This window comes from Aedes aegypti, chromosome 1 (assembly GCF_002204515.2).
Source record: "Aedes aegypti strain LVP_AGWG chromosome 1, AaegL5.0 Primary Assembly, whole genome shotgun sequence".
Classification (NCBI taxonomy): domain Eukaryota; kingdom Metazoa; phylum Arthropoda; class Insecta; order Diptera; family Culicidae; genus Aedes; species Aedes aegypti.
The window spans coordinates 122,424,835-122,442,186 of NC_035107.1; the positions used below are offsets into that span (position 1 = coordinate 122,424,835).

Here is a 17,352-nt window from a genome sequence, read left to right on the forward strand (position 1 = left end):
GAGAAAAAATCACTGTGGGAGCAAAAATGTTCGCTATTCCCCTTCTACACTTCAGAAACCACTACTGGTGCCTCATTTTGGTTCATTATTATGATTTTGTTGATGATGTTTACATTTTTATGAATTTCACTCCAACCATTTTTGTTTACCAAACAGGTGGCACACTTGCCCCAAAAAGTATAGATTTCAGCAAAAATAGATTTCGCAAGTAAAACTGAATATTTTTTTCGTTCAAATGCCTCAATTACTTATACATTTGTATAGCTTCACGATGTACAGTACGTTTGAAAAATTCGTTATAAATTTACCTCTCACCATGCTATTTAGAAACAACGAAATCTTATAAAAAATCACTGATATATGATGATTTTCACAAAAGTCGATGTAAATACGTGAAAAATAGAGCAAATTTCGTAATATTTTAACCATTGTAAGGGAACATATTATTAAGCTCAAATAAAAAATATAGTTTGAAGTTTTTATAAAAATCAGGGGTGGCACACTTGCCCCAAATTCCGCTAGCACCGCAAGAAGCTTCTTCTAGTACAAAAATATTCATTTTCATAAGTTAGGAAAGGTCATTAAGTTTCAGATTTTTCTCTTTCCGCCACAAAGTTACAGCTCTTTTCCGTGCCGATTGGCCAAAAATGACCCCAAGGAAGGAAGGTCAAAAATAAAAAAATGCAGAAAATGAAGGAATATTTAAATTAAAATACATGTTTAAAAGCCTTCTAATGTTTTGGTATAGAATGCATTAGAAAATTCTAGTTAATTTACAGTTTAATTTTAGCTGAAGAGAATTCTATTCTTGACAGCCAAAAACTTAAATATAAATGGTTTGAATGCATATTAATTCAGAAAAATCAGGACATATCATCAAATATTACAAATCAATTGGGACGCTTGAAACCTAATTCAAAACCAATCAGGACGGATGGTAACCCTAGATGCGCACAGTGAGATGCGCTCGTTTTACACTTTTACTCGTTCGTTCGTTGGAAAGTTGGGTGACTCTTCTTAAATTTTTGGAAAATGATCCTACTTTCGTTGCAACCTGAGGGCCCCGCAGGAAAGAATTCTTAGAATTGTGTTTTTTATTGGGTTCGTTGTTGATTTTACTACGGCAGGCATCCTTCTTCTACTCTCGGATCCGGTGGACGAAAATTCCGTTGGCGACCGCCAGGCGGCAGCAGCAGTGGCAACGATGATGCCGACGCTGTCAAAAGGCACCTTCCACAGAGCGTCACCGAGCTCCGGCTGGGACATGCTGATTTATTCAAACGGCGTCCATTCAGTCGGTTACATCGCTTGGCGCGCTTCGGTTTCGGCTCTTGGTGCTTTCGCTCCGGACCTTTCCTCGCTGGTGCGTGTATTTTAAGGCGGCGTGGTTAATCTACAAGTGGCCACAAGATCGACAGGACATCGGAACGACGCGTTCGGGGCGCCCTTTGAGCGGCGTGGACGGTTTGTGACGTCATCCATGGTTTGGCGCGCGTATTTTACGTCTTCGACTTCGCGTGTGATTTGGGTGGCGTTTTTGTGAATTGAGTGCGTGGTGTTCCGAAACAGAAAAACCCATCGTCGCCAATCGGTTTGTGATATAAACAACGACGCATAGTCGTTGGCCACTCGACGCGCCGTAGTTCAGGGGATCCGTGAAGTAGGGGTAGGGTAATTGTACCAGAGTTTGCTATAGTATCAGTATTTGTCACCCTCGAATTATATTTCGTTTTACGACACCTACACTCAACCATTAACTGCAAGATTTGAATATAATTCTGCATGAAAACTCTAAAATTATTCAGTATTTATATTAAAATCTTATGCTGTATGCAAATTAGAATTGTATGTATTAGAATTTTGGTGCATAGATATAAATCTTATATTGTTCACTAAATTGCATTAAAATGGTGCATGAAAAATCAATATAGGTGGATTATTCAGTAAGCGAAATTAGAAACATGACGAATACTGGTGCAAGCAATCCAGTACTCACCACCCTAACTCTCAATCCATAAACAAAGTTCGTGTCCAGTTTTTTGTATTTCTTTCTGCTAAAAATGGATTGAAAGTTTTCGTTTCAACATTGATTAAAAAAAAACAAGGTGACGAATACTGGTACTTCAACCCTAGGTGGCGTATGCCAAAAATGCTAAATGTGGGTGAAAATGTGAATCGAATCTGCAAATAGCTCCTCGCGGGGAATTAGCGATGCACGGCGTGGCAATCCAATGGCAGTCAGTCAGTCAGTCAGCCTGTCAATAGAGCAGTAGGTGAAACCCGATATCGGCCGATAATCGATTGTGTTTCGGCGCTAAATTGGCTCACTAATGGAGTGAGTTTGTTTTGTTGTTTGGGGTAAATATGCTCTCCAATGATGATTTGTGGTGATTTAAAGTGTGTTGAAATGTTTGGCACCTGTTGAATGCGGGTTAAAATTAGCATGCGTGTGACAACGGAAATCTTCTTTGGTTAGTCAGTGCAAGTGCAGTGTAGAAGAGAACAATATCAACGGTGATTACTTGTTTTCCATGAGATTGAATGAAGGGCTGGTAAGATATGAATGTTTCAATCAGAATGCATTCGAATGTATGTTAAGTAATATTCATTGCATGTAATTAAATTTATTATTGAAATAAGTTGATTTAACCCGTATCCACCCAGAAAATTGAGAAACAGAACATTTCTTTACAGGGTGATTACTATATCCTGTCAGTAAAATAAGTAATCATAGAAAAAAATGGTTTAATGAATTTTAATTACCAGTGCTTATCCAGTTTAGGACATCTATAACATTTGTCTTTGCTGTACATAGATAACAAATTAATTTTTTTACCTCAATTTCCAGCCACAAGCATTGTTTCAGAAGCATTACAGTTAACACGCACATTATTCAAAAGCATATATTTTAACCAAAAAATACATATTTTTTTCGCTAAAATTTTCCATAATCAGTCTCATTCTATTCCCTAGTAAGTCTAAAAGATTGTGGTAACATGCTGTTTCAATCAGGCAATTTTGTATATTTGTATATTTGTATATACAAATATACAAATATACAAATTAAAATTCATACATACATCTTTTATCTACGAACATTTACTTTACTGACAGGAATTAGTAATCACCCTGTTCAGCAAGTGTAGTGCAGTGATAGTTTTTTATGAGCATTGTTTTAGTGTTGAGTGAAAAAAATGCTTTAGAAAATTCGTAAAACGATGACGGTTAATTTCCTCTTAACCTGCAAATGAAAAAAAAAATCATTTCGATAATTGTTGACGGATGTGCTTCATGTTAGCTTTAATGCAATCTTATGTATGTTTCGTTTGTTTTTAGGACTTGAAAGTTTTGGAAATTGTACTTGTCTGAAGTTAATCCGGTGGGTCGCTGGGTCAAATCGGGTGAATAGGTCGTCAAGTTTTACCCAACTAATTGGTTTAAATCTGACACCAACTCAACTTGTTTCTAGAGTTTTGAGTACGTAAAAACTAGATTAGACTATTGAACCAGCTCAGTTCTTGACTAGACTAGACTCCACGGAGCACCTCCCAGGATTATTCTGTAGGGTTATAGGAAGACTACCTAAAAATTTCAGCTCATTTAGTCGTTCCATGAGCTGGCGCATTTGAATTAAAATTAATATGGAGTTACCAGTTCAAACATTGATCTGTCTTGACATCGTTACTCGTGATACTGCTATTGAAATTATATGACACCACTGTTGTTATGGATCAATTAGTACCGAATACAACCTATTAAATTCAACAAAATAACAAAGTACCCAAACATTTTTTATATAAAAAACACAAATCGTATTGTTTCAAATTGGAACTTCGGTTAGTAAACTATTTTGTGTATAATATTAACCTTAGTTAACACCTTGGGTCTTTTTCGACCCATTTCAAAATTCAAGTCATTGTATCTTTTGATGGAAGTAACGTAGCAATTTGAGATTTTCTGACCATTATTTTTTGTGAGAAATCTTGTTTTTGCGGAAACAAAAGATTTTAATGACCCCTAGAGGAGCTTCCATAAACAAGTTACAAATTGTGGCTTAGGGTCGTTTTCGACCCGAAAATTTAAACAGCTCGCAAAAATCAGTATGTTGACCGAATTTAGTTATTTTGGGCTTAAATGAAGGGCACACATGTCTAGTTTCAGAAACCCTCCCGTAGATCCGAATTTAGTCACTGTGGCCACCGGGAACCTGCTACATCTGAAAAAAGTCCCTTTAGAGACCCTTATTTGACGACCTGTAGTTTCGTAACTAAACAAGTAATCTGAACCGTCCTCATATTGTTGAATAGGTATTCACGTGGACTGTGAATAGAGATTCTCAAATCACTTAGTTATTCATACCCGGTTCCGGAAACCCGGAACATCCGAAAAGTAAGTTTCCATCGCAGTTCTGTATATGTAATTCACATCGGTACTATTCGGTTGATGGATATTTTGGCATAATTTTTTTTCTGTAAATAGGAACCAATTACCGGCGCACATTCCCTGAAAAATTTGGTCCAGTATGGTCCATTCGGGACCGGTTCCTGGAGTCCCGGGAGGTGGCCAATCTGGACAATTCGATCAAATTACTAAGATTTGAACCCCAAAATCAAATGCATTGTGTCCTATTCTTTACGATTTTTTATGTTTGGATGTATTTTGCCAAAAGAATAAACGGATGGTTATTCTGGTCCTTTTGGAGCACCGGAATGGCCACCGGGAAACCCGTAATATGGGACCACTAGGTTTTAGCACCAAAACTAGGCATGCGACGGCTCATGCTTCATGATTTTGAATCCCTGTGACTCTGCTAGTTCAATTGTTGATGCATGACCACTTTGGTTCTTCTGGCCCACCGAAATAACCAAGGAATGGCCACCGGAGATACCCGTATTGTGGAACATTTTTGTTTTTGTACAAAAACTAGGCATACGACGACTCATTCTTCATGATTTTGAGTACCTGTGACTTTTCTAGTTCAATTTTCGATGAATGCCCACCTTGATTCTTCTGGCCTATCGACATAACCAAAGAATGGCCACTGGAGATACCCGTATTGTGAGACATTTCAGTTTTTGTACCAAAACTAGGCATGCGACTACTCAATCTTTATAATTTTGAATACCTGTGACTTTTTTAGTTCAATTCCAGATGAATGCCCACTTTGGTTCTTCTGGATCACCAAAATAACCCAGGAATAGCCACCGGAGATGCCCGTATTGTGAGTCATTTTAGTTTTAGTAGCAAACCACACTCTGCACAGTAATAATGGAAATTACTGTGGACGTAATTCGGACTATGACTGAATAGCACATGATGTAACTGATAAAACGACACAAAAATGTGTCCTTGAAGATGTATTGAACAAAAAATGTAATTTTACACGTTAAAGAACACGAAAACGATGTCTCTATGATCGGCATTTCCCGAATCAGACGCTATGGTATTTGGAATGTGACATAAATTCACGTCATTTGGCTCGTTTCTTTTATGTGCATCCAAAAGACGTAAAATCACATGATTTTTTCGGAGTGTGTAGGCGACGTCTCATTCTTCATGATTTTGAATACCTATGACTCTGCTAGTTCAATTATTGATGAATGATAACTTTGGTTCATCTGGCTCACCGAAATAACCCAGGAATGACGACTGGAGATACCCGTATTGTGGGATATATAATTTTTTGTGTATTGGTTAGGATACTAGCCACACTTTTATCCAATTGTGGTTAGGATACTAGCCACACTTTATCCGATTGTAAAAAATAATGTATATATTTTTCTCCAGGCACTTTTACTCAAACGTGACAATGCGAGGAAAATCGATAGCCTAGTGTCATACTGAACAACTTTGGTCAGACTACTGAGCTATGCGTAAAACAAAAATTCTTTACTCACCAGCGCCGCCTAGTGGCAAAATTTCGAAACTTTCGGCTCAAATAATGTTAGCCCTTGTGATACTGAGCAACTTTGTCAAAGACACCATCTTTCTAAGTAGTCAGGCTACTGAGCTATCCGCAAAACAAAAATTATTTGCTCACTAGCGCCGCCTTGTGGCAAAATGTCGAAATTTTTGGCTCAAATAATGTTAGCCCTTGTGATACAGAGTAACTTTGCCGAAGACGCCATCTTTCTAAGTGCTCAGGCTACTGAGCTATGCGCAAAACAAAAATTCTTGGCTCACTAGCGCCGCTTAGTGGCAAAATTTCGAAACTTTCGGCTCAAATAATGTTAGTCCTTGTGATACAGAGCAACTTTACCGAAGACGCCATTTTTCTAAGTGGTCAGGCTACTGAGCTATGCGCAAAACAAACATTCCATGCCCACTAGCGCCGCCTGGTGGCGTAATTCCGTATCGGAATGACCACCACATGTCAGCCCTTGAGCTACTGAACAACTCTTCCGAAGACACCAACCTTCCAAAACATCAGGATTCAGAGATATCATATGTTACAAAATTTTGCATTCTTATCCCTCATGGTTCATATAGTGCAAATCAGAAAAAGCGCCCCTACTGGCCAAGTTCTCAACTAAAAGGATGATCCTCAACTCCTTAAGGTAGATCGTACTTAGCACTGAAACTTCGCCGAAGACAGTACTGTGCTATCTCTTTTGGCATACGAGATATTCAACGACACCCCCAAAGTGATGAAATCCCATAAGCCCTGGGTCTCCTATAACGTTCTGGTGTGTCTTATAGGAGTGAGCGTAACAGGAGTGCACGTTATAGGAATGCGTTTAATAGGAGACCCGACTGTAAGTGATTTAAGAATCTCTATTCCCAGTCCACGTGAATACCTATTCAACAATATGAGAACGGTTCAGATTGCTTGTTTAGTTACGAAACTACAGGTCGTCAAAGTAAGGGTCTCTAAAGGGACTTTTTTCAGATGTAGCAGGTTCCCGGTGGCCACAGTGACGAAATCCGGATCTCCGGGAGGGTTCCTGAAACTAGACATGTGTGCCCTTCATTTAAGCCCAACAGAACTAAATTCGGTCAACACACTGATTTTAGCAAGCTGTTTGAATTTTCGGGTCGAAAACGACTCTAAGTCACAATTTGTAACTTTTTGTTAGGGACTAAGGAAGGTTAAAGAACACTCCAGTTCGTGTCGGAGACAGAATGATGAACTTTCGTGCTCGCTGCTCACTATTATGCTCAAATGTGCCTTGTGGATAGTCTGGCTTAACAGGTGAGTGGATATTATTGTGATGTAATTCAAATTTGTCACATATATGTGTCGTGACCCAGAACACTGATGGAGACTTCGGAACGTTTCTAACTCAGACCATCGGACCAATTTGAACAATTTTCGCGTTCTTGTTCTCCAATGTATTTCTATTCACCTTTCTCTTACAAATTCTGTCACAAAACTAACAACATTTTTTTTCACCTCAAAATCAATGCCTACTTGCCAAATCTTAATTCTTTCTAACAAAACATGGTTTTATGAGTAGAAGCAATAGCCTTAGAATGCTAATGTCGCGACTGTTCGTGTGACCAACATCTAGTTTGCCACGCTCTGACAGCTTGAGTACCGGGTCTATAAGTGTCAAATCATTTTTTTCGACCAAAATAAAACATTCTCTACAACATGGCACTAAACAAGCAATCAAAAGCTTTAACAGTAAGTAATAATGAAATAATTTTGTTTTGTGATAACAGCGCCACTAGCGTTCTACTACTTATATTTCTATTGTTTTATGTAACAGTATCAAACTTTCTGAATATCCTGATAATACAATCATCTTATTCTCTACAACATGCACCATTAACTTGATAAATAGGCTCTGTACTTGTTAGAAAACTCACCAAAAATAAGAAGCAAAAGAACTGAATTAGTTTCCATTCATTCCTAATATTGCAGACCATTTTCAACAATTTTCTACTGATCTAATTCCCCGTTTCACGTTGAGGCACCAGTCTAATTCGAATGTTGAAAACTAAGCAGTAGGCTATGAAAGCTACGCCATTAAGATGATTCGTTATGCATTGACGATTGATAATAACAAAAACATCATAAGGCACTTTCACTTTTCAAAATTTTAGAATAGAAGATCCGAAATAAATTATATACATAATGAAAATATCATGTTTTGCTCTTTGCCACGTCAAACTTCCGTTGACAAATTTTCCCATTCAGCTGCTTAGATTCCGCTCTTTGTCCTGCCAATCCAAACCAAATTGAAAGAGTTTTCTCTGTTCCACCTCACAAAGTAAACCGCAAACCATTTATTTGAGCACCTTCCTTTCGTGTTTTACATCTCACACCAAATGGCCCCAACACCGAACCGAACGAGCAATCCGCTTCCAAATTCAAATGTTCCCGAGCTGTGATTTATTCATTCTTCGTATTTTATCACAATAGCTGTGGCAAACGATTCACGCACTTTTCCCCCGGTGGGAGTTCTTCGTTCCTCGCGTCAATCGAGTAGGTCCGAGAAAGAAAACGACCGGAAATTTGCGTCTAATTTTATCACCCCGCACTTAACACGTAATTAATTTTGATTAATTGGCCCATTGCAGGGCACACCGAAAAAAGAAAATGACCGACCAACGAACAGTGTAGAGTAAGGTGGGGCAAAATTGCGACCTTAGTGGAAGAATCAATACTTGCAGATATAAAACTAGAACAGTTGGAATTAATACCATTTTTTGGCACATTTATAACATTTGTTTTGAATTAAGCAAGAAATCATAAAACGAAATTTTAACCCAACCTTTCTCTACAGTAAGATTTATCGCATCATTCATCCGTAAGATTCGAAATGGCCACTCACTACAGCGTGTTTCTGTCACCAGGGACAGGTATCTAGGCAGTTTAGTTAGTGGTGTTTAAACGTTTCGGGTTGTCGGTCGTCCATCTTTGGCGAACTGCTACTTAGAGATTCAACACTCATAGCATAAATTAATGTACATTGACACACTATTTTTTCACGAACTCATATCATTAGGCACTAGTGGTTGGTTGGCGGTAAACGTAACTTAGATTCGGTTCAGTTTCGAACTGTGGTTGCCCTTTTTCACCCGAGCTCGATGTCATATCACGTCTCAATTATTTTTAGAGCGTGCCGGATAGCATTAATTTTGAGTGGGATTGATTTGCGGTCTGGACGAATTGCAGACATCATGGGTGTCAGCAGATGGGGGAGTGTGGTGCCATCCTTACTTTGATGATGTACTTGAAAATTGTATCACAATTAGTATTGTTATTATAAATATATTTGTTTATGGAATATTGAATTCCGTAATAAGAAACTTCTTGTTGTCAGTGTTGTGAAAAACTCAATTTCTCACAACTAACGCTTGATATTTTTCATGCGTGAGTTGTCAATCATGCAACTCAGCAGTCAAAAAATCATGGATGAGTTGGCTCACCTTTTTAGCTAATTGTGTCGCATTCCCACAGTTTACTCACACACGGCAACAATTTCTTGTTAGTCTGGTAAAATTATGTTAATCCTTTCTAACGTAAACAACAACATTCGGGTTTCACGAGTTTTTGCCGGATTTTGTGACTGAATCATTTTTTACGGTTTGAGTTGATTGAGTTGATTTTGCATCAAAATCTCAAGCGTGAGATTTGTGAAGCAGATCTCTAATGAGTTTGCTCTCACGAGAGACCGTATTGATTGAGATTTTGAGTGTGAGTCTATCAACACTGCTTGTTGTTATTTGCTGGAAATTCTGTCCGATTGTGATATGTATTGATGTTAACGATTTTTGTATGTTACATTCGCATACACCAAAAAAATCTCTTATCACTTCATATGTGGCCTATCGTGTAGCATCAAAGTACTCATTCATCCATCACAGGGTCTTGAGTTCTAATCGCGAAACTGCACACCAAAAAATCTTAGATTTACACGTAACGTAATTTTAGCCTCAATCATGCAAAGCCGTTACTTATGTATTATTCAATGATAAAACCTATAATTATTGGGATTAGACAGCAGTGGAATAAAAGTCCGAGTTTTGCTTAATAACGATATAAAAAAGGATTTATTAACTTTAACGATGCGCACACAACGAGTTCACTTTTCAGATAGGAAAATGGCGCGCATTGCATAGCCAGCAGAAGAACATTAGACTGGCACAAATAACACAAATAGTTAGGCTGGCACAAAATGTTTATATTACGAGGTCGTTGCTCCTCTAACACTCAACGAACGAATCCACCTTAAGCGGATAGACCCAGCATTCCTGCCAACTTACGGTGCTTGATGGTGCCCAGTGGTTTTGTCAATATATCTGCCACCATCTCGTCGGTCTAACAGTATTCCAAGCTTAACACTTTGTCCTCGTACAACTGCTTCACGTAGTGCTGCTTGGTCTCAATATGTTTTGAACGACGACCTCTCCAAACCAACGAACTTTATGCAACTTTGGTTGTCCTCTCGAATAGTGACTGGACCACTTTTTTGCACACCAAGATCCTTGAACAGAGACAGCAACCACACCAGCTCTTGACTTGCCTCGCTTAAGGGGACACGGGAGACCGTGTTATTTTCCTTATCTTTCGTCTCACTCTAACAATTATCATCAAAACTTTGTGGAAGCAAATCTCGAGTTTTAATGAACCGATCAAGCTGAAAATTTATCGGGTTGTGCACTACATATAAAGAATCATAGTGATACATTTTCGCATCGATGTATGGAGTGGTTCTTGGGATTTGCTTCTTGAAATGAATAGGGCGATTATGATGACGTCCCGTGCGGCCTTAACGACACGTATACGGATTCCATAGATGATAGCGTCACACAATACCCAGGTTACCAATAAGCCGTATATTGGGCCAAAATGTTGTTTTACTGCTGATATAATGCTAATAAGCCGTTAAATAGCACTATATAAGCCGTATATGGGGGATTGGGCCCGATATACGGCTTATGGTTACCTGGGTATTGTCTACGGCTCACCCACACCACACCCGCTCCACCCGCATAGTGGAATACGAATCTTGTTGTTGATTTTCGGGTTCCAACATCTCCAGCCCAATCGGCATCGCAGTAGCCAACCAGGCCGTCATTGTTACCAAATTTCAATCTCCAGTCCTTCGTAGTCTTAAGGTATCGAACTACCCTCTTCGCCGCACTGTATAGCAGTGCGCCAACCAAACTCCTGTAGGCTGTTGTGTCCGATAGCAACGGACTTGTATCCTCCATCCGAATATAACCGGTTTACATTGGCGATTTGGCACTTTTCGCTTCACGGAGGCAAAATTCCTCCGCCACTTTTTGAATGTAATTTTCCTATGATACAATGTATTGTCCATTTTCATGTCCAATCTCAAGTCCGAGAAAATAGCTCACTTCACCAAGATCGGTCATTTCAAATTGTTTCTTCAACGCTCTATACACTGCACCGATCTGGGATTCATCTTCACTTCCAACCATAATGTCATCAACATACACAAGCAGATAAACCCACTTCCCATTCACAACTTTGGTATACAAGCAGGGGTCTGCTGCACTCGGTCGAAATCCCATTTCATGCAAAACATTATCCAGCCGACGATTCCAGCACCTGGCCGACTGCTTCAGGCCATAAATGCTACGCTTCAATCGACACACCATGTGCTCTTTCCCAACAACTTCGTAACCAGGCGGTTGCCTCATAAACAACTCCTCATCTAGTTTGCCGTACAAGTAGGCGGTTTTGACGTCGAAGTGCTTCAACGTAATTTTTCTGCTACTCGCCAAAGCTAGAAGAGCTCGAAGAGTTGTGTACATGGTCACCGGAGCGAAAACTTCATCAAAATCTTCCCCGTACTTCTGGGAGTACTCTTGGGCTACCAGCCGGGCCTTGTACTTGGTCATTTCATCAGCCGCATTCTTCTTCGCTTTGAAGACCCAACGACAACCAACTGCTTTCCGGCCGGGCGGCAAATTCACCAACTCCCACGTATCATTGTCGGAATGTGATTTCCATTGGTCCTTCATCGATGCTGCCCATTCCTTTTTCTTTCCACAGGTCAAGGCTTCTCGCAAGTTCCTGGGATCGAACTCCTCGGAAACACTCCCAGCCACGAAAATCTCTTCGATCAACCTGGACGGTGGCTTCCCTTTCGTCGACCGCTTCGAACGAAGCAAATTTTCATCCAACGGAAAATCGTGAACAGAAGAATCGCCTTCAGAAGCACTACCATACCGGGAATCTTTAACGTCATCAACTTCCGATTTTGTGTCAGACTCCAAATCCGGCGCTTCAACAGTTTCTTTTACTTTCTCGGGCAGTAAAGCCAAAGGGACTTCAAGAACTCCTCCTGTCGCAAAAGGCTCACGACGAACAGCTTCCTTGACGGTACACAGTTCAAGCAACTTTGCGTCTCTGCTGATCGTCACACAATCCGTCTCCAGATTCAAGAATCTATAGGCTTTACTTCCTTCCTCGTACCCGATGAACACCAGTTTCTCAGCCTTCAGGTCAAGCTTACGCCGCTTTTCCCTCGGAACGTGGACATACGCTTCCGAACCAAATATCCTGAGATGCGCATACGACGGCTTCTTTCCGCTCCACAACTCGTACGGGGTCCTGTCTATCGCAGACGATGGCAAACGATTCTGCAGGTAATTTGCTGTGCAGTTCGCTTTGGTCCAGAACCGCTTATCGAGTCCCGCTTCGGACAGCATGCATCGCATCATCTCCACAAGGTACCTGTTTTTGCGCTCCACCACACCGTTTTGCTGTGGCGAATAGGGTGCCGTTCGCTGAACCACGATGCCATTCGTTGAGGAAAACTTCATCAACGAAGCACCCACGAACTCACCACCGTTATCAGAGCGAAAACATTTCGGGTATCGACCAAATTGATTTTTCAACAAAGCGCCATACTCACGAATTCTCTCCTCAGCATCAGACTTCCTCTGGAGCGGGTAGACGACGGAATAACGGCTGTAGTCATCCACCAGAGCAATGTAGAAGCGATTACCCCTTGGTGTAGCTACCTCCATCGGACCTCCTAGGTCGACGTGAATCAGCTCTCCTACTACTTTCGACCTTGTCACAGATGCCTTCGGAAAAGAATCTCTGCTCATCTTCACCTCACAGCAACAGCCACACATCGATTGCACTTCTCAAGAGCCCATCTTCAACCCGTGCCCCAGGTCTTCACGCACTATTTTCATCACAGCATGTGGACCTCTGTGGCCAAATCTACGGTGCCACTAATGCGGACACAGTTCACCTTGCTTTGGATCCACTAAGTAAGAACGCTTGTTCTGGAAGTTATTTCAGATGGTATAGACCACCCTTCCTTTGACCCACTAACACTGCTTCTTCTCCTTTTAGCACTTTGCACTCGGATTTGTCAAACATGACTCGAAATCCCAAGTCGGTGATTCTGCTGACTGACAGCAAGTTTCCCGCCAACGATGGCACATGGAACACGTTCTCCAGTTTCACATCCATCCGGGCTCCTCTTCCATTCACTGAAATTAGCCGCCCAGAGCCGGACCCGGCCGATTTGATCGACTTTCCATCAGCCAGACAGATTGTCGTTGCTTTCGCCACATCTACCTCTTCAAGAATTCTGAAGTTGTTCGTCATATGCGCTGTGGCACCCGAATCCAGATACCACACGGCAGCGTCTCCAGTCACGCCAGCAGCAAGAAAAAGCTCTCTTCCTGACTCCGATTTCACGACGATGTTTGCTTGCTGTGACTTTCCTTTCTCCTGTCGATCCTGCATCAGCTTCCGACAGTCGCGCCGGAAGTGCCCCTCCTTCTTACAATAATGGCACACTTTGTCTTCCTTCACTGTTGGCTTCTCTGCCGGCTTCTTCTTCCAAGATCCGGTTGCCAACGCCTTCTCACTCAACGACGCGTTTTCCACACGACGCCATCCCTCGCCTAGCAGCTTGCCCTTCACGAAATCGACAGTCAGATCCGCATCTGGTCGACTTTCGAGAGCCATGATGAGGCCACCGTAGGACTCCGGCAGACTGGACAGCATCAGAGGCAAAAACCAGTTGTCCTTCACGTCCTCTACTAAAGCAGACAAGCGAATTCGCAACGCCGTCTGCTTCAGGTGTTCCGCCATATCACCGTTATTGACGCACGACGTCAATGATGCTCGAAAGAGAAGAACGTTCGTGGTAATCTTTCAGAGCATCCCACATCTCCTTCGCCGTGGACTTCTATCACCTGGATCAGTTGGGCGTCTTCCAGTGCTAACCCGATGACCGCCTGCGCCTTCTCGTCGTTACTGACCCAGGTCGCATCAGCAGCTGCAGGCTTCGGTTGAATCACAACATCCAAAAATTTCTCCCGTGTCCACAAAAGTTGCATCTTAGGGGTCTATTTTGTAAATCGAGCTGATTCATGTGACTCATCTGTAGTCATTGTCGATCAAAGTAATCATGCATATTTCAGATGTCACCCGGTGACTCCCATAGTAATCCAGTCACATAGAGTGACAACTGTCGATAAACTCGAGTGACAGCGCCAAGTCGAGCGAAATTTTTGGTCGACAGTGACTCCATTCGAGTCGTTTTTGATCGACTCGACTTATAAAATAGGGCCCTTAAACTTCCAGATCGCGTAGTTCTGGTCGTTTAACTTTCCCACCTGTATTTTCGCGTCCGCCATCTTGTCTTTCCGACACGATCAAACACGATTTTTCGGTTCAAGAAATTGTCCACACAATTCACACTCGCGGCGACACAAACTCACGCACTTTCCACGATTACTGGGCCAATAATATATTGGGATTAGACAGCAGTGGAATAAAAGTCCGAGTTATGCTTAATAACGATATAAAAAAGGATTTATTAACTCTAACGATGCGCACACAACGAGTTCACTTTTCAGATAGGAAAATGGCGCGCATTGCATAGCCAGCAGAAGAACATTAGACTGGCACAAATAACACAAATAGTTAGGCTGGCACAAAATGTTTATATTACGACGTCGTTGCTCCTCTAACAATAATCACATCTATTATATACAACATTGTTACCAAAAACCTCAATATTGAACGCGAAACGTCTTCTCTCAGAGAATGTTGCTTGCAAAACGGCTCGGTTTACATGATTTTTCCGCTGAAAATTCAATCATAAATAATGCACATGGAATGACAAGCCGTTGATCCATCCATGTGTATTACTTTTGGCAGAATATTCAACTTGGAATCATGTAAACCGAGCGATCTTGTTTGCAATTTCACTTTCTAGATGCAAGAAAGCATGCAATATTGGCGAAGGTTGGATAGAAGATCATGAAATGCTTCAGTTTCACTCAAGATTGCAAGCGTTTTTGAATGCATTGAGACAGTTTACATTATGGGTCCTATTTTATAAGTCGAGTCGACTGGCGTCACTGTCGACCAAAAATTTCGCTCGACTCAGCCCTGTCACTCGAGTTTATCGACAGTTGTCACTCTATGTGACTGGATTACTATGGTAGTCGACGGGTGACATCTGGAATATGCATGCTTACTTTAATCGACAATGACTACAAACGAGTCACATGAATCCGCTCGATTTACAAAATTGACCCCTATGTATCGTTGAATACTCAGTTATATTTCGTTTTACGTGATTATCATAAAAGTTTACGCGTCAAGTAAATTTAAGATTTTTTTGCAGTGTGGTTTTCTTCCGAAACACCTCCACTTGCCCAGTCAGTTCTTCTTATTCTTATTCTTCTTCTTCTTCTGCACGCATCTGCAGCTCCATCTTCATTATCTTCTTCTTGAACGCACGCTGCCTCTTCTTTTCCTCATTCCGCCGCTGCTTCTCCATTTCCAGCTCTTCCATCTACCGCTTCTGACTTTCTTCTAGCGCTCTGACGTTTGTATTCACGCTAGACGCACCCAAGCGGGAGTTGGCGCTGGATTTGTCAGACTCGTCCGTTTGCTTCCAACTACGAGTTGGCTTATTCCGCTTTTGATACTCCTGGGCCTTCTTTCTTCGACACCCAGGCAACGGATATGGAACCATCCCGAACATCCATCACAACCGACCTTTGCGTCATCGCGCGTTGACGGGCCGAAGATTTCACACGGAGTTTCCGTGAAATTTTAGCCTGGTTTTGTTCTTCACAGGTATGGAATCGGAAGTCATTTTGTAGGCCGGTTTATCACTGAGACCTTTTAATAGTGACACTTCTTTCTTAAGAATGTTTCCGAGGGGAGACCAAAATTTTCAACAGCGGCTGATTGGTTTTCAGCAACGCTCAATACTAAAATTTCTTTCATTTTAGATACAGTCATCTCTCCCTTACTCGATATTCTGTATCTCGATATTTCCCCTAACTCGATGGAATGCGCGGTCCCTTCAATTTAGCATGCTTTGATACCTCTGTAAGTCGATACCTCTCTAACTCGATGTTCCCTAACTCGATGCTATTTGTTCCAGTTTCCCAAGTAAATTTACCTCTCTAACTCGCTATTTTTTATGGGGGGTCTGTAGCCTTGAGGTTACGCTTTCGCTTCATAAGCGGAAGGTCATGGGTTCGATTCCCAGCCCCTCCACATAAAAAACCCGTCCAGCCATCAGAAGACGCCTCACGGAGGACCGTGCTTTGGGGAGCACATCCATCCTCCGTCAGTATCAGATGATGACTGAGACAAACTGACCCTCTTCGCAGGCAGCTAGCCTCACGAACAACAGAGCTCTCTCCTACCTGCTCGGTGTGAGAGTAAAAGAGTAGGAGAGAGTGATAATAGGATGTAAATATAGATAAGTTGAAAATAGATCTGTATCGGTAAAGAAGAAGCTACAGATCAACTGATTCCGGCACAATAGTGGCCACGTGCACAAAGTGCCTTAAAAAAAAAAGAAAAAGAAGTTGGCTTCCTTCCTTTTTATATATAAAAAAAAACTCGCTAATTTCATGAAAAGTTCCAAATGTCCTCCAAATGTTAAAAAAAATCAAGAATTTGAATATCTTATATAAATACAAATGGAGTGGTGTTTGTATGTCACGAAATGGCTCGAGAACGGTTCATCGGATTGACGCAAGTTTTTCATTGTTGCCCTCCACAAGGGATGCGACGTGTTCATGCGAGGAAAAGGTTCCGAAAAGTCTCCGGAATTATGGGGAAAACGGGAGAAGACTAAGATATCATTTTGTATAGGGGATTTCTTGACATTTTTTATCAGCCTACTTGATGGCAAGACGAAGTGTACCGGGACCACTAGTTATGACTAAATTGATAGTAAAATTGAGGTTTACTGCCTAATCCTGGGTGATAAAATTTTCAATTTTTGCCGACCGGTAAAAAAGTTTCACATAGGTAAATGTGGTAAAATTGTATTAAATTTCACATTTAAATTACTATTTTGAATGTGTTTTGTGAAAATAATTAATGTTTAAAATTTGAAAAATATGTGTTCTGTATCTCGATAC

The 17,352-nt window shown here is 41.1% G+C and overlaps 1 protein-coding gene across 1 annotated transcript in view; it reads left to right on the plus strand.

The window, feature by feature from the left end:
• The first annotated feature begins 1,886 nt into the window (after positions 1-1,886).
• LOC5567048 overlaps positions 1,887-17,352 on the plus strand; it is a 133,072-nt gene continuing 117,606 nt past the window's right edge. The window contains exon 1 of the mRNA XM_021846862.1: positions 1,887-2,552. The gene's annotated coding sequence lies outside the window, so the exon portion shown is untranslated. The remainder of the gene's footprint in view (positions 2,553-17,352) is intronic.